Source organism: Momordica charantia, assembly GCF_013281855.1.
Source record: "Momordica charantia cultivar OHB3-1 chromosome 2 unlocalized genomic scaffold, Mcharantia_2.0 BLBB01000002.1, whole genome shotgun sequence".
NCBI classification, from domain to species: Eukaryota; Viridiplantae; Streptophyta; class Magnoliopsida; order Cucurbitales; family Cucurbitaceae; genus Momordica; species Momordica charantia.
In genome coordinates this window covers 18,852,690-18,858,689 of record NW_028275160.1, presented here as the reverse complement: position 1 = coordinate 18,858,689, position 6,000 = coordinate 18,852,690, and positions in this window count along the sequence as shown.

Here is a 6,000-nt window from a genome sequence, read left to right as displayed (position 1 = left end):
TCAAATGTAGGGAAATCATTCATTCATTATATAGATTACTAGACAGAAAATTGAGGGACTCTTTAAGCATCGTATTCCAAAACGCTAAAATCTAAATCCCCGGCAACGGTGCCAAAAACTATTCACTTCCGCACAACTATGAGAAAATTAGTCCAAGTATACACTAAATAACTCGTTGTAGTATAAAAACAAGATCGTCTCCACATACATTTAAGTTAGATTTTTATTTAGTAGTTTCAGAATACCAACAGGTGAAATAAAAATAGTTCGATTGAAGTATTGTGAGTTATTTAAAAATAAAACAATAAAACAGTAGAATAATACGCTACATAAATTTTTAAGTAAGATTGCTAGGGCATCCAACACAAAAAACACCCAAGTTACAAAGAATAAACAATTTAAATGTAAATCGAGGGGGATTCGCTCCGATGCTTTCACCCAATGCTAACTATGCTATTGCAATCTAAAAAGTAGTGAAGACTCAAACCGTCGTGGTTCTCTCCCGAGATACAAAAAATGTTGTAACCCAACTCCCATTGTAATCAAAACAAGCAATAAAACCAATCTATAGGCACAATAGGGTAAGCCTCATCCCTGAGTACTAACCATCATACTTCAAAGAGATGAATCTCAAGCTAATAGATGCAATCACACTCAACAAGGACTCTCTTGAGCCTCAAGCAAACACACTAAATAAGTTGGTCAAACGAATTCAGTGAGATTAAAAAATAAAAACACTTCTATTAAATAAGTATTTAATGTTACTAAAACATAACAAACAATAAAACCACAACAAGCTCATCTCTCCCGATGGTGGGGTTTAGTTCACAACGGGAGAAAAGAAAGAAATGGGCATGAAGGAAACGATCTCCATCGTTGAAGAAGACAGCAGAGAGCTTGAAGCTTCGTGAATAGCATAACGTGAAACAAAAGAAATCAACCACTCTCCTCAGCTCCTTCTTCGATGAAATGATGCTGACAATATGAGAATGTTATCTGAAATCGATGTTGTCCAAATGAATCTCTATTATGTTCCTCATTTTGCAGCTAGGATATCCTTTCATTAAGTATTGGGTCCTTAAAATTTAGGGCACCCTTTGGAAGTTGTACGGACACAGTGAAAAACAGATGTTAATAATTACTGCGCGGTCACATGTGCTAGGGCATCCAAGCGGCTTTAAGCTCCAGCATAAATGCTCTTCCTGCCACTCTTCAACAACACTCTCACAACTTTGGAAGCACTTGGCTTGCCCTAAAAAAATTCTCCAATTCCTACACAAAACATCAATAGTTAAGCATAATTGATTCAAAATGAGGAATTTGAGAATTATAACAGCTCAGATGGCTAACTAAATGATGTATACTATTTTCCATGGTCTTTTAACAAGGATCATCACATTTCCACGCAATTAATATCCAAATTAGACCAGAAAACACCATCTTATGGAGAGTTATCAGTTGACGGCCACTAGGGAATGCTCAACCTAGCAGCGAAGGAGCTGTGGCGTCGAAGGGGGAGCCGTCACGTGAGAAAGGAATGGGAACAGAAACGACTTTTTAAGGTTTCTCTTTTTTCGTTCTATTATTTTCCCTCAAATTGCTCTAACACTAAAAGCCCATTTTACTCAATGAAAAAAAATAAATATGCCAATGGGTCAAAATAAACTAACCTCTAATTTCCCTTAGCCAATAATTATCAATTAAAAGGTCAAGCGAAAAAAAAATAACACCACAACATTTAAAAATTAAAGCTCGCAATAAAACCACGTCCGTCCAAAATAAAATAAAACGAAATTAAATAAATTAATATAAATTGAAATAAATTGAAAAATTAATCTAGAGACTCAAGATTAATCTAATCTAAGTAACGCGACATATTACAGCTGCCCTATTGGGTTGCAGCAGCAGCTTTGATGTTACTTCAATTTTTTTTGTACTCTTTCACAACAACCCCTTGCCACAAATGACACAAACTTATAGACTCGATTTACACAATTAAATGCCCAAAACATTGGGCCCTTACATTAATCGAATCAACGTAAAAATTGTAAATCTAACGCCAATAACTGAAAACATCTATTTTGTAAACAACATACATCAAATGTAGAAGAAATACCCACCATGATTATTTTTATAATTCAAAACAAGATCAAAGCATAAATTGCCTCGACTACGAATTGAAGTGATCGAATCTCGAGCGGAAGTGCGTGAACGCTTGTGTGCATTTGGATTGGAGAAATTAACCGTTAGAACGAAGAACCGCGTCTGCGCATTTGGGATATGGAGAGGAAGATGCGTCTATTAAATTGTCAGTTGTTCTCTCCTCGTCGGAAAAAAAAAAAAAAAGTAATGATATCATGTACCTAAGTAAATCATGTTAAATGTCTTACTGAATTTATGCCTATTATTGTTACGTTAATCTACGATTTATTTAGTTAACATCCCATTCTTCGTTCGTATATTAGGTAGTATGCAATGATAACGATGGGATACTGGCTCAACGTAAGATCATACACAATAGAATATACAAATTATATAAACACCGACTGTACGCCCGTCTGCAAATTTTGAACCCCAACATAAGAACGAACAAAAGATGTGTCCAAGTGATACCCAACATAATTATCAATTTAATGTGTTTTTAGCTCTTGTAAAATAAATGTGGTTTCTATTGCCAAACTTTAAAACTGATTTAGGAACAACACAGATGTTGAACACTAACAAACAAAAACAATCTACTTATCTAAACCTTAATTGGCTATCTTTGCTGCAGGATAGCCAGAAAATTATCCAACTAGACTTCCAACTATATGCATGACATAAATATAAACAATATCCAACTAAACTTTGCTGCAGGATAGCCACACAATTATCCAACGAAACTTTAAACCACACAATTATCCAACGAGACATTATACTATATGCATGACACATATAAATGTTGGGTGTGTTGCCCTAAACTCGTAGTTTGTATTTTGTAAAAACAAATGTCTATTTAATAAAGTTTTATTCAATAAATTTATTGTTGAATCATAGCTTTGCATTGTCCAAAATCCAATAAACTAAACATCCAAGGTTATTTTTTATGTAATCAGGACAGTATATATACTGGGTATATAGTTGATATACGGGGTATATATTTGATATACGGGGTATCTATTTGATATACCCCTGATATATGAATTGATAATGTCCCGTGAATAACCTAAAGGGTCTATAGTATATGGATAAGGTTGGGTACCTTATCCTTGCAACACTATGGATACGGCCCACTCTGTAAAGGTTACAGACGACTCGATCCAGGTCGTTCGTGTGGAGACATGCGAGTGGGGGTATCCTATACAATGAGTTTGTATAAGACTGGACCGCGAAATAGGCAATCTTTAGGTGTAACACCGTTAACTAATAGATTGCTATTTCTTAGGATGACCAGGCAACTCATTCTCAATCCTGAGTGAGTGATGGACTCCTGCTCGTGAGGGCTCGTCCTTTGATCTGTATGAGTGAGAGTAGCCCGAGTCGCCGACTCAATATTCCTACCATTTTGGGGACGAGTCCGAGTGAGGAGCTGGGAACATAACTTCACAAGATGGAATTCACTCCTCCTCGACTTTAGGGGAGTAGATGAGTGTTCCCTTAAATGCTGACTCCGGGACTTGAACAAGGGGCCCCACCCTCTCATTAGCCGAGAGGGACTTCCGGTTATTGGTTGGGCCATAACCGGGTTGTTCATTAGAGGAGCAGTGGTGTTTAAGGAGTAAGATGTAACTCAGGGGTAAAATGGTAATTTGACCCAACTTGAGTTACGAACACTCGTGAAGGATTGACTCGTCATTAATGGTCGTATATCCATGGACACGAAAACATTCTACAGTGAGAAGAGTGCAATTGCGGGTCTTTAGTGGAATGACCCGTAGTTAAGGAATCTAGATTAACTTGGTCAATGAGTTTGACCGATTAATTTTGCATCGTTGGAGCTTCGGATCTGTAGGTCCATTAGGTCCCCTTGCTAGCTCATAACGGGTAAAACGAGGATCAAATTTTTTGGAAGAATTTGAATTGTTCAAATTACTTAAGGGATTATATGTATATTGATACATTATAATATATATAGTTAATTGTAAATTAAAACTATATATTATGAGAGATATTATTTGAATGAGATTCAAATAAAATTAATATGAATGAGATTCATATTAAAATTATAGGTTAAAAATAATGTGCATAAGATGTACATTAAAACTATAGGTTATACGAGAGAAATGTTTTAGAATATGATTCTAATTTTATAATAAATAATTAAGTGTTAATTATTTATGTATATATATATTTATTAATTATTAATTGGATTAATAATTAATTATATTAATTAATTTGATTAATTAATTTTATATATATATTAATTATTATATATATTATTATTATATATATATATATTATATATATATATATATATATTAATATTAATAATAATATTAATATTATTATTAATATTAACTCCCCTGCAAAATTGCAGAGGAGTGGGAGGTGTTGTGACGTGGGGAGTTACCCCACATCACCCTTCTTCTTTTTTCTCCAAGTGTTGGAGAAGGAGAAGAACAAGGTTACACAGAACAGAAAAAAAAAGGATCTCCCAACGATTTCTCTCAAAATTCTCTCATTTTCTCCCTCTCTTCGATCAAGGTGCTACCACAAGCATGATCCCGAGACCCAAGAGGATAGCGAGGAAGATCCGGTGGTGGTGTTCGAGGGGAATTCACTGAAGAAACATTCTTCAAAGGTTTGGAATTTCCCCTGTATTTTCTTCTTCAAAACTCGATTTTGTATCCCGAAAATCAGCAACGAAAATCCGTTTCCGCTCCGGGATTCACATCCCTTCAATAAACACTAAGTCTTAATTGGCTACTTGCACAATCTTACATAAGCAAGTCAAGCCTAAAATCAATGCACGATATTCACAAAAGAGACCACATAAGTAGCCAGAACGGGAGAGAAAGACAACCAGAAACAAGATATGAACACACCAATCTAAACAACATAGCTTTAACAAACACAAACGAAACGAAAACATTATCTAGCACGTTTCTCACTGCAAGAACAAGCTTTCACAATTAGTAAAAGTAATGAAAGGAAAGAATATGAAAGACAAAAAAGTTTGAACATACTCCACTATTGCCAAAGTGCTAACTTGCAAAGAACCATAGAAAATAGAAACTAAAACTGAGGGAGGGACAGAACAAATTAAAACTAAGTGCTTCCTCCCCTCACACTCTGCCTTTTGCACTATATATATGTACATCATTTTCTCTCATTCTATTCAATGCAATTTATTGCTTTAGCAATCATTCTGATCTCCTCCAATGTAGTACACATGTATTTTATTTTTATTCTCCACACCAAAATGAAACGAAACTAAATATATACATTCTCCATTCCTTCAGAAGACATGAAAACATAATGCCTAACTAATTTTATGGAGTGGTAAATGACACAACGAATAATTCTACTATGACCAACATGCTTCTCAAGATCATACGATATGTTTCGGCTCAAGAATATAGTCAATAACATGAGGCGTTAACAATGACCAAGTACCATACCCAATATACCGTTATAGTATATGTGGTTCATGCCAAGGGTATTGCCCAAAAGTATTCGATCAAATCTTTCACTCAACAAAAATTTTCAATCTCCAACATGCGGCGGCCAACAAAATGACAATGAGTTACTTGAACGGGGAAGCCAAAAAACAAGATAGCACATATACTACGAAAAGTATATGTGCGAGAGTATGAACTCTGCCAACTCCCTCCTAATCACATTCAAGTGCTCCTGTGTGTAACACTACGGTGCCCATTTCATCTATACATATTTATATCAAAGTCAAAGCAATGCAATGTGAGAATATATATTATTATTCAAAAATTCACACTATGCTATATACGTACGCATTCTGGGATTGTTGTGTTACGAGCGAAGATTATGTCACGCATGAACCGC